Here is a 25585-nt window from a genome sequence, read left to right on the forward strand (position 1 = left end):
TAAGTCCAAAATTTGTGACACCTTTATTTATTTATTTATTTATTTATTTATTTATTTATTTATTTTTTAAAGAGTATACATATATAGTGTAACCTACTCAGCCATAAAAAGATGAAATATTGCCATTTGCAGTGACATGGATGGATCTTGAGTATCATGCTAAGTGAAGTAAGTCAGATGAAAAAGGACAAGAACCATATGATCTTACTTATATGTGGTATGTGAAACAAAAAAACAACAAACAAACTCATAGACACAGTGAACAGTATGGTGGTTACCAGAGGGGAAAGAGGGTGGGGGAAAATAGAGAATAAAGGGGGTCAAATATATGATGACGAAAGGAGACTAGACTTTGGGTGGTGAACGCATAATGGTATATATAGATGATGGATTATAAAGTTTTACTCCTGAAACTTAAATAATATTATTAACCAATATTACCTCAATAAATTTAAATAGAAAATGTGAAAAAAAGAGCTTTCTCAGAAGTGCTCCTAATGACTTCCATTTTTATCTCTTTGACCAGAACTAGTATATAACTATACCTGACTAAAAGAGAGAGAGAAAAATTTAGTAGGCTTTTTTTGTTTGTTAGTTTTTGAGCTGGGCATATTGCCATCCCCAATAAAATCTCCTACTAGGGGAAAAAAGGAAAAATAGATATTGGGTGGGCAGCCAGGAGTCTCTGCTACATTCTCCAATATAGAGAGACCTTAGAAGGCAGACTTCAGGTGGTCCTCCCGGGTCTAATCATTGTGGCCAGGAAAATTAGGATTGGTTTCTCTTGAAGTTCTGGCTTTGCAAGTCGTAAAGAACTGCTTTGGCTTTTTTTTTTTTTTTTTTTTTTAAGAAGAGGTAGTGTAACTGGCAAGCACTATGAAGCTTCATGTCATGTTCATTAGTAGAGTTATTTAGCATGTTGTGGAAAGAATGCATAAATCTGGATATGCCCATGTATGTGGGAGCCAGGAAAAAAGATTGAAAATTGCTGTCTTCAAGTAACCTAATCTCATATCTAATTCAAAATCTTTTACCTTTCTAAACAGGATGCTGTCTTTCATTATATGGTCTATATCAAATATATTTCTTTTTTTGACATTTATTTATTCATTTTTAATTTAAATTCTTTATTGTTTAAATTATTACATATGTCTCTCTTTTCCCCCATTGACCTCTCCCCAGCTGCTCCCACCCCCTAGCACATGCCCTCACTCCCCCTACAATTTCTGTGTCCATTGGCTATGCTTATATGCATATATACAAGTCCTTTGGTTGATCTCTTAACCCCCTGCCCCTCCGCCTTCACTCCAAATGTATTTCTTAATGTTAGGGATAAGTCACTAGTGTTTATTTAGTAGCTTTGCGTATGGAGCCAATGTTTGGCTTCTCCTCTCCCCACCCCAAAGTGTCATGAGAGAAGAAATCCTTTGTGTTCCCAATGTGTGACGTGTATGAGGTACTAAATAAATATTTGGTGAATAAATGATTGAAGGAACAAGAATGATGGCATTCTGTTTCACTTTGAATACTCCCAGACTTTATGCATTCACTTTACCAACTTTTATACTTGTCTAGAGAGGCAACATAATAGAATAGAAATAATATGACTTTGAAGCCATTTGAACAACTTTTTTTTGATCTCTGACTGTGTGTCAGGTACTGTGTTAGATGCTGGGGTAGGAAAACAAGTGTTTTGTCTCAGTGAAAGAGGGAAAGAAGCCTTGAATACTTTAATTATTGAACTTACTGTGGTAAGTGCCATATGTGTACACTAGATTCTAAAGGTGAATGTAGCCCTAGCTGGTTTGGCTCAGTGGATAGGGTGTCAGCCTGTGGACTGAAGGGTCCCGGATTTGATTCCGGTCAGGGGCATGTACCTCTGTTGCAGGCTCCCCCTGGTCGGGGCTCGTGCAAGAGGCAACCAATCGATATGTTTCTCTCACATCGACATTTCTCTCTGTCTTTCCCTTCCCACTCTCTATAAAAATCAATGGAAATATCCTCAGATGAGGTTTAAAATAAATAGATAAATAAAGATGAATGTAGAAGGGGTATTTAACCTAGATTGGTACAGTGGGTTTGGAGAGCGCAGGGTGTGGTCTAAGAAGACTTTCCAGAAGAGATAGTACCTGTGAGTGGTTTTGAAGGATGGGTAAGAATTAGCCAGGTGAAGGTGACTGGGGATATAGCTACTTGTGCAGAGGTACAGAAATGAGAGGTTATGAGAGATATAGGAAGTGGAAGGAATCAAGTAATGAAGGACTTAGACTTTATCCAAAATATCATTAAATGTATTTTCAAAACAGCATGTTTTTTCTCCCTCTGATGAAAAGGAAAGCACATCTCTAATTTTTAGAAGATCTCAGAAATACAGAAAAGTATATAAAGAATATGATTACTTGTAATCTCTTCAACCAGAGATAAGCACTACCAACATTTTTTAATTCCTGCCATAATTCCTCAATTTCTCTTCCTTCTCTCTTTCTTCCTCCATTTCCTTTATAATTCTTTCTTTCCTCTTCTCTTTTCCCCCTCACTGGCAAGATCGCATGTCCCCCTGCTTCCCCAAATGCATACACAGCTTTTATTGCATCTTTAAAATATCACAAATAAGTCTGAGGAGTCATCTCTCATCTTGCTGTTTCTGTAACTGGACAACTTAGATCTTACTCATCAGCCTACTAAACTGTTCATTTTTCAGAAGCATAGATATCATCCAAAACTTTTCTGATATCCTTGTTTTTAACTGTTGTGGTTTGCTGAATCAAAGCAGCTGAAGTTGATACAAGTTCAATGTTATTTCCTCAAGAATTAACTCATTTTTTCGGGGGGGCGGGGGCCTTGAGATGCTAAACAGGCGATGCCTGACCTCATCTAAACCCTGTGGATACATTTTTTGCATAAGATATTTCTGATTTCAACAAGAGAACCATTCTCCTGAATAACAATGTTGATGGGGAAGTGAGCTTACACAGGCCTCATCTTGTAACAGAAGCCCAGTGTAACACCCTTGATCATGTTTTGTACATGACTACAGATGGTGTGAACAATAGTTAGTTCCTTTATATTTCCACACCATTTGTCAACCTGAAGCCTCTGCTTTTTCTTTTAAGGAGATGAAGTTCTATACTGATGCAGTTGAAGTCCTTTTTCACTGTGCCTCTAGGCCAGGGGTGGGCAAACTTTTTGACTCGAGGGCCACAATGGGTTCTTAAACTGGACCGGAGGGGCCGGAACAAAAGCATGGATGGAGTGTTCGTGTGAACTAATATAAATTCAAAGTAAACATCATTACATAAAAGGGTACGGTCTTTTTCTTCAATAGTTTTATTCATTTCAAACGGGCCGGATCCGCCCGCGGGCCGTAGTTTGCCCACGGCTGCTCTAGGCCCTTCATAATAACTGTGCGTTCCTTCAGAGAGATGTCGACATTTTCTGGATTGTGGACAGTCTGATTGCTGAGCGTGGTCTTCATCCTTATTGACCCTTATGACAAGAACTTTTAAGGACTCACTGAAAAAAAGAGGTTAGGGTATGGAAAGAGGCACAGTTTTGGGGATGGAGAGTTTAAATTTGGTTATTAGGTATGCTTTTTTTTTTTTTTTTTTAAGAAGAGTCTTAATATATTTTATTGATTTTTTACAGAGAGGAAGGGAGAGAGATAGAGAGTTAGAAACATCGATGAGAGAGAAACATCGATCAGCTGCCTCCTGCACACCCCCTACTGGGGATGTGCCCGCAACCCAGGTACATGCCCTTGACCGGAATTGAACCCGGGACCTTTCAGTCCGCAGGCCGACGCTCTATCCACTGAGCCAAACCAGTTTCGGCTAGGTATGCTTTTTTTAAAAAAAATTTAACAAACACATATCAGTTAGGATGTGTCCAATTCTATCTTAAGAGCTTTCAAAAATTTCATGACAACCTTACAAGGTAAATATTACTGTTTTTATTTTATAGATGAGGAAGTTGAGGCACAAAGAGGTCAGGTAATTTTTTCAAGGTCTATATAACTGGTAACTGGTAGGGCCTAGAACAGTGATGGCGAACCTATGACACGTGTGTCAGAGGTGACACGCAAACTCATTTTTTTGGTTGATTTTTCTTTGTTAAATGGCATTTAAATATATAAAATAAATACCAAAAATATAAGTCTTTGTTTTACTATGGTTGCAAATATCAAAAAATTTCTATATGTGACACAGCACCAGAGTTAAGTTAGGGTTTTTCAAAATGCTGACAAGCCGGGCTCAAAAGGTTCGCCATCACTGGCCTAGAATCTAGGTGCTGGATTGAATCATGGCCTCCAGGATTCAGGCTCTTCATACTATGCTACCTCTCTGGTTGAGGCCAAAATGTATGTGAAACAGACAAGTAAGTATATTCATCTAGCATGTGGGTATGCATTTGAAATCCAGGGGATAGGTTAGACTTGGGGATATGGATTCAGAAGTCATCTCACAAGAGGATAGTAAAGTCATGAGAGTTAATGTTTCCAATATCTCTAGTCATGTCTTCTGTCGTGATAATGAGTATGTATGCCTTATTTCTTGGTTGCTTTTCTCTGGAAATCTCTACATTGACAGTGTTCCTTTTAAAACTAACTGTGCCTTATATAACTATATGTAGAGGTTGCAATGCAAAGAAAGAACAACTATACTACATTGCCCAAACATACATACTGACTTTTAGTTACTATTTCACAACTGCTCTCCTGTGGGTTTTATTTACATGAAAGTTTATTAAGATATATTTCCCCCATATACTATACAATTGATTTTTAAAAAATATATTTTTATTGATTTCAGAGAAGAAGGGAGAGGGAGAGTTAGAAACATTAATGATGAGAGAGAACCATTGATAGGCTGCCTCCTGCACACCCCCTGCTGGGGATCGAGCCTGCAACCCAGGCATGTGCCCTTGACTGGAATTGAACCCAGGACCCTTCAGTCCACAGGCTGACTCTCTATCCACTGAGCCAAACTAGCTAGGGCACAATTGATTTTTAAAAAAATATATTTTTATTGATTTTAGAGGGGGGGAAGGAAGAGAGATAGAAAGATAAAAATATCGAGGAGAGGAGAGGGAAACATCAATTGGCTGGTTCCTGCATACCCCCTACTGAGGATAGAGCCCTCAACCCTAGCCTTGACTGGGAATTGAACCATGACCTCCTGGTTCATGAGTTGATGCTCTGGTCAGCCACACTGGTCAGACCACAATTGCTTTTTATCTTTATTTTATTGTTGCGGTATTACAGATGTCTCCCATTCTCCCTCACCCCTTTACGCCTTTCCACCCAGCTCCTACCCATTGCCCCAGGTCTTCACCACCCTATTGTTTGTATCCATGGATACAAGCATATAAGTATATAAGTATATGCATATCTACACTAATAAAAGAGAAAAATGGTAATTGGCGTACGGCGATACCGTTTTCATTGGCTAATCAGGGCTATATGCAAATTAACTGCCAACTAAGATTGGCAGTTAACTGCCAAGTAAGATTGGCAGTTAACTGCCAACAAGATGGTGGCTAATTTGCATATGTAGGCACAATGCAGGGAGGCAAAAGGGAAAGCAGGAAGAAGCCCCCTGCCACTGACAGTGATCGGAAACCCAGTGGGGAGCTAAGAGCTGGGGGGCAGGGCAAAGGCGGCCCCAGGGCCCTGCCCCCCAGCCATGATCGGAGAATCAGGCGCCTTTGCCGCCCTGGCCAGTGATAGCAGGAAGTAGGGGTGGAGCCAGCGATGGGAGCTGGGCACGGTCGAAGCTGGCAGTCCCAGGAGCTAGGGGTCCCTTGCCTGGGCCTAAAGCGAAGCCCACGATCGCGGCGCCCCCCGCTGCCACTGCAGGTCCCCGCTGCCCGGGCCGGACGCCTAGGCCAGAGGCATTAGGCCTGGGCAGGGGTGGAGCCTGCAACCGCGGGGAGCTGGGGGTCCCCTGCCCAGGCCTGACACCTCTGCCGGAGGCCTCAGGCCTGGTCAAGGGGCCGATCCGGTGATTGGTGATCGGAGGGTGATGAGGATCAACTCCTCTGGCCGAGGCATCAGGCCTGGGTGGGGGGCGGAGCCGGGGGTTGGGAGGATATGATGGTCCCCTTGCCCAGGCCTAAAGCCTGGGTCAGAGGCGTCAGGCTTGGGCGGGGGGTGGAGCAAGCGATCAGAGGGAGATGGGGGTCCCCTGCCCAGGCATGATTCCTGGGCCAGAGGCCTCAGGCCTGGGCGGGGGCCAAAGCCAGTGATCGGGGGGAGATGGGGATCCCCTGTCCAAGCCTGACACCTCTGGCGGAGGCGTCAGGCCTGGGCAAGGGGCCGATCAGGCGATCGGAGGGTGATGGGGGTCAACGCCTGAGGGCTCCCAGTATGTGAGAGGGGGCAGGCTGGGCTGAGGGACACTCTCCCCCCAACACACACACCCCGTGCACGAATTTCGTGCACCGGGCCCCTAGTAAGTATATAAGTTCTTTGGTTTAATAAAAACAAAATGAGAACTTTGGTACCTATTATTTATTTGAAATTCATAATTTTATTCTACATAGACATTTTACTTTTCCTTGTCGTTAGGGAGGAAATCAATGAGCAAAGGAAATTTCAGAAAGAATTAAAAATATAGACTTTCCCCAGTGTTCCTGCTTTCGAATATGTAGCCTAGAATTGATACACACTTCCAAGAGTGCCTTGTATGAAAAAAGGAAGATGAAAACAGGAGATGTGTAGTCATTTAAATCAGTTTTGCTGAAGAGTAGTAGCTGATTAGATCAAAGAATTTGTGGGTTTTATTTTTTTTGGTGTTTTCTTAAAAATTGTTGCTTATCTTTAGAAAAGGAGTATAGGGTTTGGTTGTGGATGATTGGTGATTTGCAGTTATGCCACAAGAATCTGCATTTATTTGTATAAAAATTAGATGTTATGTCTGAAAATATTTAGATAAATATAAGGAAAATACTGGGGGTTTTTTGGTGATAAGGAATTTTTAATACTAGAAAAGCCTACTTTACCATGGCAATTAGAAGAGTGAACTCTATATAGAAATGGGTTTTATTTAGCCAACTGTGACAATCAGTCACGTTTAGTAAAGCAGATGATCTGATAGCTTGACAAGTTGCATCTTTTTAAAGATATAAACAGTTTAAAATGCTTGGTAGTTTTCTCCATTTGTAACTGTTCCTGTAATGTGAAAACACTGGTAAGCATAGAAGAATAAACTTAGGAGGGCAATTAAAAAGTTATTCTATGTTAGGATGAGTTAGAGTTGTACTTTTTAGATTGTTTAGAAGAAATATGATTAATTGCAGGATAGTCTTTCTACGGTTTTATCATAACTTAAAACTAAATTTTGAATTCTGTGAATGGGAGTTGTTCTTATAGTGAAGAAAATAAGCTCTGTACAGTAATGATGTTTGAATAGCACTTTACTGTTTTCAGGGCTTTTTCAGGTATGCTGTTTCTTGGAGGAAACGAATTTTAGTGAAAGGCACCAATGGTTATCAATGGGCCTCAATGGGAAATTTTAGTGAAAGGCATTCATCTTGTGGTCATTCTACCTAATCAGTGGAAGAAGGATGCAGAGGAGAAAGGGCAAGGTGAGCAAAGAAATACCAGCATTACAGAACCTCTTTAGAACTGGATTACTTGGACTATATTATGGACATTGTTAGAGGTGTGGTGGGTGTAAGCATAGCTGAATATAGACATTTTCAAATGTCATCGAATCCTTGAATGTTAGAGGTCAAGAAGAACATTTATACATAGCAACATAAAAAAAAAACAAAAAATAAAAACTCCCTTAAACTACTACATTAAACAAAGGTGAACAAAACTATACAGAATAAAAAATATTGTCAATAAAAAAAGTTAACAATAAATAGCAATACTTACACAACAAAGTATGTAAGTATATAAGATTTGATAACATAAATGTGTTCTCCAAGGGAGATACATCTTAACCTTTAGCATAGAAAGTTGGGAGGAGCCCTTTAGTTATCTAGGAGTCTTAGAAGAAATGCTGACTGGTGTTTCTATAATGATTACACCCCAATTCCAGAAGGTTTAAGTCATGTATGATTGTGAATTTAATATATTAGGTAATTGCTCCAGTTCTGCCTTTATCCTTATTTGGTTATTTTTCCTCCCATTTCATGTTTGTTCTTGTTTTTACTTAGGACTTGACCTTTTTATATACACTTGGGTGTGGGGATGAATACCAACTACTTATTGTCTCCATCTTATACCTGCCATATTTACAAATGTTTTTCTTTGAAGTATTTGTTAACTCTGAACTGTTTTATCCAGGTGCAAAATGCTGGACATTTGTTTTAAAGTAAAATTAAAACAGATGATCAATTATTTCCAGCTGAATGGGTTAAAATAGAGCTTTTGTAGTTTGGATAATTTTAGTCAATAAAATATTTTTAATTATTTAAACAAAACATCAATATAGTTAAAACTTAAAGTTATAAAAATAATAAACAAAAAACCTTAAAGTTATTTAAAAACAAATTTTAAACTATTTCAGCCACTTAAGATGAAATTTCAATGTTAAATCATTACATTTTTCTTTAAACACCTCTTCTTCCATCAGTAATCCTATTCTTCAGAAATGACTAGTCTTAATCTGTTGATCTTAAATCTTCTATGTTGATATTGGTCAAAGAATGAGAATAGTATTCTGTCCCTGAGCTGTCTGAATTTGTAATCCACAGACTCTATGAGCGTAAAGTGGTGCTCAATTTAAGCTACTACCTTTTGGGATAGTTTATTATGCAGCAAGAGTAATTGGAACATAATTGGAACTTGAACATGCTGAAGAGAAAAGGCGTTTGTACTGCTTTAGTCAAAGTTCTGAGTTAGGATCTATGTTGCCTGAAGCTTAGGAGCTTCTTTGTTTGTCTTGTTTGTTGATTTTATTTTTCAATTACAGCTGACACTCTATTATTTTATATTAGTTTTAGTGGTTAGACAATTATATAATTTACAAAGTGATCTCCCTGATAATTCTAGTACCCACCCAACTGACACCACACATAGTTATTAATATATTATTAACAACATGCCCTATGCTGTACTTCACATCCTGCAGCTACTTTGCAGTGTAGGATTTATTTATTGATTGATTGATTGAACGAACTTATTGGGGTGACATTGGTTAATAAAACCATCCAGGTTTCAAGTGTGCAACTCTATGACACTTTTACTTCTGTTTTTACTAACCTGAACGTTACATCAAATGCCGAAGAAGTCTTATTTGAGTACCTTTAGGCTTAGGAACTTCATGGCATTGTTTCTTTTTTTTGTTTGTTTCTTCTTTCTTTTAAATGTTTTTATTGATTTCAGAAAGGAAGGGAGAGGGAGAGAGAGATAAAAACATCAATGAGAGAGAATCACTGAGTGGCTGCCTACTACATACCCTCTACTGGGGATTGAGCCCACAACCCTGCATGTGCCTTTGACTGGAATCGAAACCCGGATTCTTCAGTCTGTAGGCCGATGCTCTATCTGGCTAGGGCGGCAATGTTTCTTGATGAATATCAGTTTTGTATAAGGTTGGTGGTGACTGTTATTAAGGCTATTTTTGAGAGGACATGTTAGTCAGGAATCTTAGAGGAAAACTGGATAGATGTTTCATCATACTTTGCCTCATGATGGGATTTCTAGTCCTACACTTAATGGTATTTATGAAGAAAGTTGGGAAACAATGATCTTATCTCAAGACAAAAAGATGACTAGTATTTTATCAAGCAGTGCACCTCATTAGAAGCCTGTGTGGTATTGGTAGAAGCATATATTCATAGATCAGTGGCACAGAATAGTGAACACGGAAATAGCTTCCTATGGTAAAAGCTACCAGATCTTTGACAAAGGTGCAAAAGCAATTCAATGTTTTTTCAATAAATGGTGAGATGAATTGGATATTCATAGAAAAAAAATTAATCTTGATCCAGAACTCACAATTTATATAAAAATAACTCAAAATGGATCATAGATTTAAGTTTAAAATGTAAAACAATAAAAATTTTAGAAGAGAACATAGAACATCTTTGGGAATCAAGACTTGAAGATTTCTTAGACATGATGCAAAAGGCATGATATATAAAAGAAAAATTTATAAATTATAATTTATTAAAATTAAGAACTATTGCTGTGCTAAATACCCCATGATGAGAATAAGACTGGGATAAAATATTGGCAAAACACTTATCTGACAATGGCCTATCTATCTATCTATCTACCTACCTACCTACGTATCCTATATAATAAAAGCCTAATATGCAAATCGACCAAACAGTGGAACCAGGGCAGACGCTCAACACAGGAACTGCCCCCTGGTGGTCAGTGAGCTCCCACAGGGGGAGCACTGCTCAGCCAGAAGCTGGGCTCATGGCTGGCGAGCGCTGTGGCGGTGGCGGGAGCCTCCGTGGCAGTGGCAGCACTAAGGAGCCGTGAGCCGAGTGGTAAGGAGCAGCAAGCAAGCAGATGGTAAGGAGTGAGGGGTCCCGGACTGTGAGAGGGTGCAGGCCAGGCTGAGGGGATTCCCCCCATCCTTAGTGCACAAATTTCATGCACCAGGCCTCTAGTTTATCTATATGTAGTATACCATGGCATACTACTGAGCAGTAAAATAATGACAAACTATTGATAGACAACTTGAATGGGTCGTAAGGGCGTTATGCTGAGTGAAGAAAGCCAATCTCAGAAAGACTCATAGCATATGATTTCATTTATATAACATTCTCAAAATAACAAAATTATAGAGGCCATGAACAAATTAGTGGTTGCCAGGACATTGAGGTGGATGATGGAGTTGGGTGGAACTATGAAGGAAAGTGTAGCCTGAGGGAGATCTTTATGGTGATGGAATGGTTTTATTTCTTGTTTGTGATGGTGATTACACAAATATATACAAGTGATAAAATGTGCACACACATTTGTACCAGTTTTGGTTTCTGGTTTTGATATTGCTCTGTAGTTGTACAAGAAGTAACCATTGAGGGAGACTGGGTGAAGAGTACAAGGAGCCTTTCTCTGACTATCTTGGCAACTTGCTTAGATTATAAGTTATTTCAAAATAAAAAGTTAAAAAATATTGTCCTGTCAGTGGTATATTGAAATTTAAGAGTATTTTGCCAATCCCTTTTTAAATATATTTGATTAAAGAATCTGTCTCTAGGTGAAAGTTACATGTATAATTAATATTTATAAGATAATTTTTTGAGAAGTCATTTTGTATACTTCCAAAAAAAATTAGAAACTAAATCATTCTTATATAAGGATACAAATCCTTTGGGAAGTTAGATGATTTGCAATTGATTTCAACAAAATTAGAGGAGGACCTGATCATTTCACATTTTCATACAAATATTAAATCACTGTATTGTATATCTGAAACAAACATAATGTTATACGTCAATTTTTTAAAAAGATGTATTGTGACACAGTTTTCGTAATTAAGGGTGGATCATGTGTATTTGCGCATTTCATTAGATTCTTTTCATAAATTGTTTAAACTTAGTGAAAAAAATATAGAAATGATAGTCTGGGGATTAGAAAGCTCACACACTAGCCTATACCTGAACAAGAGTGGAAACAAGAGATCAGGTAGTTAGCTAGTTAGTTATTACAATATCTCTATTGAAAAAAGTGCTTTGAACCAGGGCAATGGCAGTGGATGGATGTGCAATATATTTTACAGATTGAACCTAGCATTGCTGAAGATTTTTAGGTGGGTCAAGGTAAAGTTAGCATCAAGGGTAATAGATAAATTTTTTAAAATTACAGGAGCATCTAATATGGTTGTAAGATGATACAAGAGAAGCACCTTAGATTCCTCAAGGCTTAAGCACAGTCCATGGCTATGTGTTTAATAAATAGCCACTGATTGCTTTGAGGAGAGAAGTTACATGCAGGTAACAACAAAACCATTTTCTCAAGGCTGCTTACCACCAAAGAAATAATAGCAAAGGAGCAAGAAATAGTATTTTGTGGGAGACATGATTCTTTGAGCCTGTGGTCAGCTTGTTTGGTTACTGTCTGCGTTGGTTCAGGTGGACAGGAATTCCTGTTTTGATAGCTGAGTTAAACTAGATAAGAAAACAAGCAGAAATAATAAACATTTTTTCATATAAAGTTATTAGGACATATAGTTTGAAAGAAAACACAGCTATTTCCCCTACCTGTTTTAAACTGATGAAAGGTTTACAACTATAAATTCAATACCTTTTATTTTGTTGAGAATTTTTTCCTATAAATTAAGTTTATAAATTAATAAAACTGACAAAATATATTATTTCTCACTGTCAATCTAAAAAACAGTTTGTTTAGGACTTTGAAGTTCAGTACTATTCTTTCAGTAGTATTCCACAGTTATCAGTATCTTTAACAATGTGTGATGTTCCACTACAGAGTTTTGACATGGCATATGTTCTTGGTATTAGAATATGTTTATAGGATAGATGGGTGCTGAATAGATTGATATTCTGTGGTGACACTTGCAAAAATATTAATGTTTGCTTTTAGTTTTCAGGATGGCAGAATCAATTGGTTAGAAAGGAAGAGGGCTTGTTGTTGTTAATGATATAAGCATATGTATAAATTTTGGACTATATAAAATATTAGCCATTACATTAATTTATTCAATAGTTATTTTAATTTGTGTACAGTGTGCTTCACTGACAGTTTGATAGCTGCTTTCTCTATTGTAGTATGTAAAATAGGCTTCATCCTTGACTGCATGGAGCTAGTGTAGTTAGGAAGATAGATAATCAACTCACAAATAAATATGTTCTTTATCTTGTTATTTTCTAAAGTTTTGTAGATTTACCATAATTTGAAAGTTTTATTTATAATTAAACTGAGAAATTTGCTAAACACCAATTATACTAAATAGTATCAGGTACTTCCTAATAGTAATCCTAAAAGCTGACCTTTATTGAGTGCTTATATTCTTGTAATATTTGCTATTTAATTTAATCTTCACATAATGTTTTAAAGTGTAGGTACTTTTATTCTTACCATTTTACAAATGAGAAAACTGAGGTTCATAGAAATTAAGTAAATTACTTTGCATCATATAAGCTAGTAAGTGGTACAGTTGGTTTTGGCATTTACATTGAAGCTTGAGCTCTTACCTGCTTTTGTTTTTTATTCCCCATTATTATTATTATTATTATGTTAATCCTCACCTGAGAATATTTTTCCATTGATCTTTTAGAGAAAGTGGAACAGAGAGGGAAAAGACAAAGAGAAACATCAGTGTGAGAGAATCACATTGATTGGTTGCCTCCTGCATGTGCCTGGACCAGGGTCTGGGCCAGGGCAGAGCCTGCAACCAAGGTATGTGCCCTTGATCGGAATTGAACCCAGGATCCTCTGGTCTGCAGGCCGACACTCTAGCCACTGAGCCAAACTGACTAGGGCTCTCTTCCTTATTACTTAACCCTGTAATAGGCTATGTAGGGACATATAAGAAACTGGATATATAAGAACCCTTGCTGGTGTGGCTCAGTTGCTTGGGCACAGGGGCGGGAGGGGTAGTCCAGTCAAGGGCACATGCCCCGGTTGTGGGCTCGATCCCAGGTCAGGGGCATGTGGGAGGCAGCCCATAGATGTGCTCACATAACGATGTTTACAACAAAATTGAGATGGAGGCACTGAGATTTTCCATATATCCCTTGTCTCCACACATGCATTGCCTCACCTATTATCAGCACCAATCACCAGAATGGTACACTTTTACCAAGGTCGACACATAATTAAATTACCTAAAGTCTGTGGTTTACCTTAGGGTTCACTCTTGGTGTTGGACATTCTATGGATTTGGACAAATATTCAAGACATATATCCATCATTATAATATCATACAGATTATTTTTACTGCCCTAAAAAATCCTCTGTGCTCTATTATCCCTCTGCCCCCAAACCCAACAGCAAGTCACTGATCTTTTTATTGGCTCCATGGTTTTGCCTCTTCCGGAATGTCATGTAGTTGGAATCATATATATGTAGCCATTTCATATTGGCTTCTTTCACTTGGTAATGTGCATTTAAGGTTCATCCATGTCCTTTCATGGCTTGGTAGCACCACTCTTCTTTGTGCTGAATAATATTTCATTGTCTGGATGTATCACAATTTACTTATCCACCTACTGAAAGACATCTTGATTGCTTCCAAGTTTTGTAAATTATGAATAATGCTCCTATAAACATCAATGTGCAGGATTTTATGTGGATATAAAATTTTCAACCCTGTGAGTAAATAGCAGGGGAGGTGATTGCTTTCTTGTACAGTAAGAGTATATATCTTGTTTTATAAGAAGCCTCTAAACTGTCTTTCACAGTGTTTGTACCATTTTTAACCACTTTGTATTCCTACTGGCAGTGGATGAGAGTTCCCATTGGTCCACACATCCTTACCAGTATTTGATTTTGTCAGTGTTCTGTGTAGTGACATCACATTGTTGTTTTAATTTGCATTTCTCTGATGACATTTGAAGTGGAATATCTTTTCATATACTTATTTGCCATTTATATATCTTTGTTGGTGAGGTATCTGTTAAGGTCGTTGTTCCATTTTTTTAAGTTGTTTGTTTTTTTATTTTTGAGTTTTAAGAGTCTTATGCATACTTTGGATAACAGTCCTTTAATTGATGTGTTGTTGCAAATATTTTCTCTCAGTTTGTGGCTTGTCTTCTAGTTCTCTTGTTAATTTGTTCTTTAAAAAAATATTTTTTGAGAGCGAGGCAAGGTATCATAGAGTTTGGGGACATACTAAGTGAAAAACATTAAAAAAAATTTTTTTTACTATGGTAAAATATACATAACAAACTTTACAACTTAAGGAACTAGATAAAAGAACAAATTAAACCCAAACCTAGCAGAAGGAAGGAAATATTAAAGGTTACAGGTAAACAAAATAGAGTAGAAAAACAAGAGAAAAATCAATGAAACCAAAAGTTTTCTTTAAAAGATCGACAAAATTGGTAAACTTTTAGCTAGATGGACTTAGTTAAAAGAGAGAAGACTCAAATTACTAGTCAGAAAGTGGGGACATTACTACTAACTATACAGATATAAAAAAATAAAATAAAATAATACTGTAAACAGTACTATTGTATGCTAAACACATTGGTAACCTAGATGAAATGGAAACATTTCTAGAAACAAAAAACTTATTAAGACTAATTCACAAAGAAATAGAAAATTTAAATATATTTATAATTAGTAAGTAGATTGAATCAGTAACCAAAAATCTTCTGGAAAAAAATATCCCTGGATATCCTGGCTTCCCTGGTGAATTATATCAAACATTTAAAGAAGACCTGAAACCCCTTCTCAAATTTTTCCAAATATTTGAAGAGGAGGAAGCACTTCCTAGTGCATTCTGAGGCCAGCATTGCCCTGATAACCAAAGCCAGACAAAGAGACTACAAAATGACTGCAGACCAATATCCCTTCTGAACACTGATGTAAAGACCCTCAACAGCCCTGACCGGTTTGGCTCAGTGGATAGAGCGTCGGCCTGAGGACTCAAGGGTCCCAGGTTCAATTCCAGCCAAGGGCATGTACCTTGGTTGCAGGCACATACCCAGTGGGGAGTGTGCAGGAGGCAGCTGATCGATGTTTCTCTCTCATTGATGTTTCTAACTCTCTATCCCTCTCCCTTCCTCTCTGTAAAAAAATCAATAAAATATATTTAAAAAAAAAGACCCTCAACAAAATGCTAGCAAACTGAATTCACAACATATTAAAGGTTTATGCATGATGACCAAGTAGGATTTATTTCTGGAATGCAGTAATCTTTCAACATATGAAATCAATCAGTGTACCACATTAACAGAATGAAGTGAAAAAAAACACATCACATAATCATCTCATTGATTCAGAAAAGTCTTTGACAAAATTTAACACCATTTTATGATAAAAAATACTGAACAAACTTGGAATAGAAGGAAACTACATTAACATAATAAAAGCCATATATGAACACATCATACTCAATGGAGAAAGACAAAACTTTCTTCTAAGATCAGAAAGAAGGCAAGGATGCCCATCCTGCCACTTCTATTAGTACTAGAAGTTGTATCCAGAGCAATTAAAAAAGAATAAAATAAAGCATTCAAATTGGAAAGGAAGAAGTAAGATGATCTGATTACAGATGGTATGATCTTCCATATACAAAGCCTTAATAATCCACCCCTCCAAAAAAACCTGTTAGGAATAAGAAATAAATTCAGCTAAGCAGCAGGATACAAAGTCAACACACAAAAATCAGTTGCATTTCTATACATTTACAACGAACTATCTTAAAAGGAAATTATGAAAACAGTTCCATTAACAGTAGCATCAAAGAGAATATAATACTTAGGAATTAATTTAACCAAGGAGGTGGAAGACTTGTACAATGAAAACTACAAAGCATGCTAGGATTCTAATTTGTTACAACAAGCATGTTCATTGATCTTTCTTATAATAATAAAATACTGAAAACGTTCTCAATGCTAGTGTTATGGTTAGGTAAATAAATCAAGTAAACCCTGACACACATATATGAGAAAATACTACATGATATGAACCGTGATACACATATATGAGATACAATTTTTTATCTAAAAAACTGTTACATGTGTATATGTATAGCTAGGTCTAAAGCAATATAGGAAAATTTATTTACTTTAGTGAGTAAAAGTTTTTACTTTATTTTCAAGTAGGAATAGAATTTAATTCTTGTGTACTTTAAGGAATTTAAAAAATATAAATACAAAAATTTAAATATCCCATTCTTTGGGAGATTTCCTGTTGTGGGATTTTATAAAACTACCCAGATAATAAGGAAATCCTTCAGTTTTTTCCTACTGATACTAAACAGGAAGAAAGCAGAACAAATATTAATAGTATGTAATACCTGAAAGTGTCTGTTATAAGTTAACTACTGAGAGATGCGCAATGAATACTTTTGCTCAAATAAATTACAAGTATTTGTGAGCTAGGCCTCATGTCTTACTTCTTACTTCCATTTTCTTTTCCTCAGTACTCTTCTTCCTCCCAGCCTTTCTCTTTCAAAGGTGAACATACTTAGATTCAATTTTGAAATTTTTTTTGACACTTTAACACTTATGCATTCTTCAATTTAGTAGGAAAAATAGGGGGAGGGTTTCCCCAAGTTAAGTTAGGTGGTTGGAATGGTGAGAGTACCTTAGTCAGGGAGGGGTAAAGACAAAGTAATAAACTGCTTATGCGATGATTCATAAAAGAGTCAAGATTTGAAAGCAGAAGAAAGGTATAGGCAAGGTATTTGTGTGTGTGCCCTACAGCTACATATCTTACGAGCTATGCACCTTCCCAAGACTGCATACCAATGTAATTTAATCTTTGAGTAAGCCACTCAATATGAGTATCAGTTCTCATAATGTGCTGTAATAAGTGATGCTTGCAAATAATATGCAGTGTGAAGGTACACTTGTTCATACTTTATTCATAAAGTTTATTCATACTTTCATGTTTCTATTTTCACCTCCCAGTATGGATGCATTTGTTATAGATTGGAAAATCATTTAGTTAAATTTGCTAAAACTGATAGTATCTAATAACTCAGTGAGAGTCAAAGGATTCTCCTCTGAGAAAAATCAAGTTCCTGTTAACAAAGAATGTTGGTATCTAATTTTACTATTTAACTATTTGCTTGTTTGGTCTGCTTTTAGGATCTAGGCTATATTCTGCATAATTGAGAGTTTTGAACAAATGAGATGTTGGAAAATTCTCATGATTCAGAACTTGTATATTAATTAGATTTTCAGGACTTGTTTTGAGGTATAACTACACACTCTGTGATAACTAAGAAATATATAGTTTATTATACAGGTTTCCAAGTCAGTACTTGGTATACCAAAGTATATTCTTAATTAGTGTTAAGGCTTTATATGTAAACTAGAGGCCTAGCGCATGAAATTCGTGCACAGGTACACTCCCTAGGCCTGGCCTGTAATCAGGGCTACCTTCCCCGGCTGCCTGCAGCCGGCCCTGCCCCCTACTGCCACCCACCCTGAGTTCCCCCGGTCGCCATCTGGCCATCGGGGCCTGCAGGCTGGGGGCAGCTCCTGCATTGAGCATCTGCTCCCTCTGGTGGTCAGTGTGTGTCATAGTGACTGGTTGTTCCATCATTTGGTTGATTTGCATATTACCCTTTTATTAAATAGGATATCCCAGTGAGCAATCAGAAACATTCCCAAAATCATATTAAATTCTTTCGTTAGAACGGAATTGGATTGAAAGAGAGAATACTCTGTGGAGAAAGGGGAGACTGGGGAGGTTCATGGGAGGAAGCAGTCTGAGTGGGATGGAGGAAGCAAACCAGTCTTACCTTAAAGTTTTTACTACTACCTAGGTGTATTTCAACCATTACCAGTCTGTGCGTGATTATTTTCTCTTCTGAATGTCAGTTTCATATCTCTGGCTCCAAAGGTTATTCCTTGAATATTGCCATCCATCCATCACTAATTGAGAAATGCAAATCAAAACCACAATGAGCTACCTCCTCACACCCATTAGGATGACTACTGTGAAAAAAACAGAAAGTAAAAAGTGTTAGCAAGAATGTGGAGAATTTTGAAACCCTTGTGCACTGCTGGTGGTAATATAAAATGGTGCAATTGATGTGGAAAACAGTATGGTGGTTCCTCAAAAAATTAAAAAATAGAACTTCCATATGATTCTGCAATTTCACTTCTGGGTACATACTCACAATAATTGAAAGCAGAGTTTAAAAAAGATATTTGTGCAATCATGTTCATAGCAGTATTTATAATAGTTAAAATGTGGAAGTGATACAAGTGTCCATTGACTAATGAATGGACAAAGAAAATGTGTATGCATTGGCTTTAAAAATAAAGAAAATACTGTCACACAAAACCACATGGAAGAATCTTGAAGTTTATTGTATGATTTCACTTATATGAGATCTGTAAAGTAGTCCCATTCTTAGAAACAAAGTAGAATGGTGTTTGCCAGAAGCTGTGGAGATGTTCAATGGGTATAGAGTTTCAGTCATGCAGCATATTTTAAAGATCTAGTTGTACGACAATGTGAATACAGCCAACACTATTGAACTGTACACTTAAAAATAGTTAAGATGGTAAATTTTATGTTACGTGTGTTTACCACAAATAAAAATAAAAAAATTTGATATTGAGACCTAACTGCCAAGATATTCTGATTTATGTGGTGCAGGATGGGTCCTGGCACTGAAAAAATTTTATAAGCCTCCAGGTGATTCCATAGTAGTCAAGTTTGAGAACCACTGAAATAAACATAAAAACATAAGGAATTGTAAGACAAGCTACCGGTTAAATATCATGTGATCTTGATGTCACACAATTATTCCTGGAATAATTTCATTCCAGGAAATTAAATATTCTTTGATTTACATACTGTTAAATTCTCATTTACTAAGCAATCATTTATTAATTTAGCTATCGGTGAAATCAGAGAACCCTTGTGAAAACAAATGTATTAGACTCTCTTATGAATGGTTTTCACCAGTGCCTACAAGATAATAGCACATCACTTGCTTAAGAATTGTTTTTGTTAATCCTCACCTGAGGGTATTTTTTCCATTGACTTTTTTATAGAGAGTGGAAGGGCGGGAGGAAGAGGAGGAGGAGAGGGAGAGGGAGATAGGAGGGAGAGGGAGAGGGAGAGAGGTGAGAGAGACACATTGGTTGGTTGCCTCCCCCTCATGCCCTGACCAGGGGGCCGGGCATTGAAACTGCAACCTAGATACATGCTCCTGATTGGGAATCGAACCCAAGACCCTTGTGGTGTGCTGGCCAGTGCTGTAACCATTGAACAACACTGGCCAGGGCAAGCATTTTTAAATCTACTTATAACTTTGCAGTGGCATACATACAATTAAATAATATTTATTTAACGTAAAGTTTCGCTTTATTTGAAAGATTAAGCTCAGCTAAAATAAATCATGTTTGTTGTGGTATAACTCTAAGATTTTAATCTGTACATATATCCAAATTCTCACTTTCTGGATTTTTCAAAATGAAATTTGTCTCTACTTTGTTATTGATACTACTATTTACACATGAGGATCATAAATGGTAAATATATTTGATGCAAAAGGCAAGGGGAACAGGGAATACTGAGAAAATGTTATCATAGGATTTTAGAAAATAGGGTACAAATCAGAGACACACAATATCAGACTTATTCAGTGAAATATATTAATAATAAATACAATTGCCATTTTAATTTTCTGAGGCTGGAATTTCTGCCTTAATTATATGAGAGTATAAAACTATTTCTTTCGAAATGTTTTTCAGCCCTGACGATTACAAAATATCCACTGGCAGGATATGAACTTGGAACAGCAGATGGTTCTTTTTTTAGTAGCCCTCTTCCTGCAGATGTGACTCTCACAGAGGAAGATACTTTTTTTTTTGGTGCTCCTGCAGGTAATCAGCAGAAGTAAAGACAGGCATCATTTATTATATGAACTCTGATCAGTTTAAGTAAAGAGTGTGAATAGCCCTCTAAATGTGTTCTTCTAGAATTATTTTTTTAACTCCTATAAGGTAAACTTTAGAAATAAATTTTAACTACTTCAATCATATCATCTCTGATTTGAGATGGCAGCAGATATATTTAGTTTCTGTTCTATAATGGGAGGTGAAAAATTGATGGAAATATTTTTTATATCCGATTATCACATGACATTAGAATAACAGGATGTGTGTTTCAATCCATATTATTTATTACCGAGTTGTAAAATGCTTTGTACATTTCCCTCATGTATGTTAGAATCTGAGTAACCTTCTGATCACATTTTAAATTTGATATTAAGGCAGAATTAAGTTTCTTTAGGCTAAATTAAGTGATACTTCTTTAAAATTTTCATAAAGATTAATATCTTACTGAAAAGGAATGTGAATTAGACTTACCTGCATATGTGTGTGCTTCTAACTTGCCCTGGCACTTGACTTTTTGCATTTTTTCTTTGTTGTACTTCGGTCCCTGCTGTAATCTGGAATGCAAAATGAACTTCCAGGAAGGACATAGTATTACTTAAAAAATGTACAAATAGAAATAGAGTCATCACTCAGTGACTAAGGAGAGCTGAATCCAATTTCATTGATGTTTAAATTGTCGTATGTCCTGCCCTTCGGTGAGACCCTTTGACATTCAATATCTGGGATGTGGGTGAGGCGAAAGGAAAGGTGAATGCTAATAATGAATCAAGGCAGGAACTGAAGGAGGCTTTGTTTGTTTGTTTAACTTGTTTTGTAATAAGATCAGTTGTTTCAGTGAATAACCAAGTTGTAGTGACATGAGGAATTGCACGTTGCTTGTGAGATGCAGAATGACATAGGGACTGCCAAAATTCTTTTCATTTATCATGAATTCCAGAAAGAGAACTTTTGACCAGAAGTATCACATTCCTTTTTTCTCCTCCTTAAACCAAACACTATTTGTTCTTTAGGGAATACAGCATTCCAACTTTACTTGAAATCCCAAATGGAATCATATTGCATGATTGTAATCATAAAAAAAATAATGTGCAAATAGCACCCAAGAGAGACTCTTATGACTGGTTTACCAAGTTTAAATAAAGCTTTGTGTCACTAACTAAGTCCATAACTAATCCTCTTTCTGCTCCCCTCCCAATTTGTATTGGAACTTTAATTCAAAATTTATAAACTTTTAGTTTAATTGGGAAACAGGAATTTCAGTAGGTTAACGTATAATGGGCCCAGTTTGTGATCTTATTTTTTATATTAAGCAGAATAAGACCTGGGTTTGATACATATCTTTTATTTTGCTCCTTTCAACATATGTTAATACTAAGTAGAAGGAAAAGATCACTAACCTGGAGTTTTGACTAGGTTGAACTAGTTAGCTCTTCAATCTAGCCCTTCATTTAATTTCTCTGAGATTTAGTTTCCTGTCTTTTAAGTCCTTCTTTTCTTTGGAGAAGACAAAGGATGGATGATGTTTTCCATATTTCCAAGGTATGGAAAAAGGAATAGTTAAGAAGCAAATAAATACATAAGTGCCATTGGTAACTAACAGTGTCTCTGGCTATGGGAGCTCAAAATTAAGTAGATCAAGACTTGAATTGTGATGGAAAGATGGTCGGGTTTTATTGGCTAGGAAGAAAGAGGATGGGTGAAGTGAACAGATCAAAGCAGGGTTGTAAGAAAGATAGGGACTTCCTTTAAGAGACTGACAGAAGTAGAGACTGGGAGGTAGAAATGGGGAAAAATGCTTATTAAAATTGTGTAAATTTATGAGTCCAGATAATGGATGCTCCTGAAAGTTATGTAGAAGTTTGTGTTTGAACGGGGAGGCAATAGAAAGCTATTATAGATTCATGAACAGGAGAGTTACATGACAAAAGCAGTGTTTTAGAGAGTAAATCATTTCATTGGAATTATTGTTTCATTGGAATTATTTTGGAAGAGAATATCTAAGTTTTTCCTGATGCATAAATTCTATTTTGGAATTGGAATTCAGCAACCAGTTCTAAAGATTTCTTTTTCCATTGTATTTAATGATCTTATCAGGTATGTGACAATCAATTTTATATGTATATTCCTGGTTTCTCTTTTAGAGCATTATCACAGTATAATCTTTTTAAAAAAATTACCAGACATCTAGAGATTTAAATTTGGATAAAAATTCAGGCACATTTGCCTGGCCTGTGTGGCACAGTGGTTGAGCATGGACCCATGAATCAAGAGGTCACCCATTGGATTCCTGGTCAGGGCACATGCCCAGGTTGCAGGCTCACTCTCCAGTGGGGGGCATGCAGGAGGCAGCCAATCAATGTTTCTCTCTCATCGATGTTTTCATCTCTCTATCCCTGTTCCTTCCTCTCTACAATCAATAAAAACATATTTTAAAAAATCAGTCTCATTTGATGCTACAAATGCACATACCTCAACCAAAGTGATATTCAGATGAACAGATATATATTTTATGTGTTTGTATTTGTGTTTGTAGTGTTGTCATAACTTACTTTTCTGCATAATCACCAATAGATCTTTTGTGACATTAATTGGAAGAGCCATCCTGATTGTAGAAATATTAAACTGTGAAAGAGATGTCTTAGAATTGAGATTAGGTGGTATTGTCATAATCCCTACAGCAATATTATATGTGTCTCAATTGGAATCTCAATTAGTATTACATACTACACTTGAAGCAATAAAATAGTTGAGGAGAGCTGTAGGATTTAATATCCTGAGTTATCAGGAAACAAAAAAGAATAATTACAAATAATAGAAAATCACATTAGTGTACTACTAATGAATGGTGAGGGTGTGGTATACTTCTGTGTGTGTGTTGTACAAGCCAACAACTTTGGACCTCAGTTCTTTATGTCTAAAACTAGGGGCCCAGTGCACGAAATTTGTGCACTGGGTGTCGGGGGGGGGGGGGGGGAGTGTCCCTCAGCCCAGCCTGCCCCCTCTCACATACTGGGAGCCCTCAGGCGTTGACCCCCATCACCCTCCAATCGCAGGATCGGCCCCTTGCCCAGGCCTGACGCCTCTGACAGAGGTGTCAGGCCTGGGCAGGGGATCCTCATTTCCCCCCATCACTGGTTCTGCCCCCAGCCCAGGCCGGATGCCTCTGGCCCAGGTGTCAGGCCTGGGCAGGGGACCCCCAGACCCCTCCGATTGCTGGCTCTACCCCTTGCCCAGGCCTGATGCCTCGGCCAGAGGCGTAGACCCCCATCACCCTCCGATCACCTGATCGACCCTTGCCCAGGCCTGACGCCTCCGCCAGAGGTGTCAGGCTTGGGCAGGGGACCCCCATCTCCCCACGATCACTGGCTCTGACCCCCGCCCAGGCCTGAGGCCTCTGGCCCAGGAATCATGCCTGGGCAGGGGACCCCCATCTCCCTCTGATCGCTTGCTCCACCCCCCGCCCAAGCCTGATGCCTCTGGCCCAGGCTTCAGGCCTGGGCAAGGGGACCATCATATCCCTCCAATCCCCGGCTCCGCCCCCCACCCAGGCCTGATGCCTCTGGCCCAGGCATCAGGCCTGGGCAGGGGACCCCCAGCCCCCCACCCAGGCCTGATGCCTCGGCCAGAGGAGTTGACCCTCATCACCCTCCGATCACCAATCACCAGATCGGCCCCTTGACCAGGCCTGAGGCCTCCGGCAGAGGTGTCAGACTTGGGCAGGGGATCCCCAGCTCCCCGCGGTTGCAGGCTCCACCCCTGCCCAGGCCTAACACCTCTGGCCGAGGCATTAGGCCTGGGCAGGGGACTCCCAGCTCCCCGCGATCTCCCGCTCTGCCCCTGCCCAGGCCTAACACCTCTGGCCAAGGCATTAGGCCTGGGCAGGCGACTCCCAGCTCCCCGTGATCTCCCGCTCTGGCCCTGCCCAGGCCTAATGCCTCTGGCTGAGGCGTTAGGCCTGGGCAGGGGACCCCCAGCTCCCCGCGGTTGCAGGCTCCGCCCCTCCCCAGGCCTAACGCCTCTGGCCGAGGCGTCAAGCCCGGGCAGCGGGGACCCGCAGCTGCAGCGGCCCTGTGATTGTGGGCTCCGCTTTTTTCCCAGGCAAGGGACCCCTAGCTCCCGGGACTGCCAGCTTCGACCGTGCCCAGCTCCCATTGCTGGCTCCACCCGTACTTCCTGCTATCACTGGCCAGGGCGGCAAAGGCGCCTGATTCTCCGATCATGGCTGGGGGGCAGGGCAAAGGCGGCCCCAGGGCCGCCTTTGCCCTGCCCCCCACCTCTTAGCTCCCCCCTGGGTTTCCAATCACTGTCAGTGGCAGGGGGCTTCTTCCTGCTTTCCCTTTCGCCTCCCTGCATTGTGCCTACATATGCAAATTATCCGCCATCTTTGTTGACAGTTAACTGCCATCTTAGTTGGCAGTTAATTTGCATATAGCCCTGATTAGCCAATGAAAAGGGTAGCGCCGTACACCAATTACCATTTTTCTCTTTTATTAGTGTAGATGGCGGGGGGGGGGGGGGGCAGGTGGTGTAGTGTAACCTTCCCTATCTTCTTCTCAGGGTGTTTATGGGAACAAATAAAAGACACTGTGTTATAAATTTACTAGAAGGATTATATAAACTCTTAACATACTGCTCAAATGTATTTATTATTATAACTAGAGGCCCGGTGCACAAAAATTTGTACACTCGGGGGGAGGGGGGTCCCTCAGCCCCGCCTGTGCCCTCTCGCAATCTGCGACCCCTCGGGGGATGACCACCTGCTGGCTTAGGCCTGCTCCCCGGGATATTGGGCCTAAGCTGGCAATCAGACATCCCTTTGGCAGCCCAGGAGCCCTTGGGGGATGGCCACTTGCCAGCGGGGAGCAAGCCTAAGCTGCAGTTGGACATCCTTAGCGCTGCTGAGGAGGCGGGAGAGGCTCCCACCACCACCGCTGTACTGGCAGCCATCTGCCTGGCTTGTGACTGAGCAGAGCTCCCCCTGTGGGAGTGCACTGACCACCAGGGGGCAGCTCCTGCATTGAGCGTCTGCCCCCTGGTGGTCAGTGTGTGTCATAGTGACCAGTCATTCCCAGTCATTCTGCTGTTAGGGTCAGTTTGCATATTATCCTTTTACTAT

General features: G+C 38.9%; 1 protein-coding gene and 1 pseudogene across 4 annotated transcripts in view; one reads left to right on the forward strand and one right to left on the reverse strand.

Annotated features, from left to right (window-relative positions):
• Positions 1-25585, forward strand: part of SBF2 (SET binding factor 2) — a 361888-nt gene that overhangs the window by 71956 nt on the left and 264347 nt on the right. The window lies entirely within an intron of this gene.
• On the reverse strand, positions 2691-3475 carry LOC308524552 (large ribosomal subunit protein uL6-like; annotated as a pseudogene). Its single transcript has 2 exons — positions 3378-3475; positions 2691-3162 (listed from the first exon to the last, which is right to left on the reverse strand). The product of its transcript is annotated as a large ribosomal subunit protein uL6-like (transcript).

The sequence above is a fragment of the Myotis nattereri genome (assembly GCF_964212035.1).
Source record: "Myotis nattereri genome assembly, chromosome: 9".
NCBI lineage: Eukaryota > Metazoa > Chordata > Mammalia > Chiroptera > Vespertilionidae > Myotis > Myotis nattereri.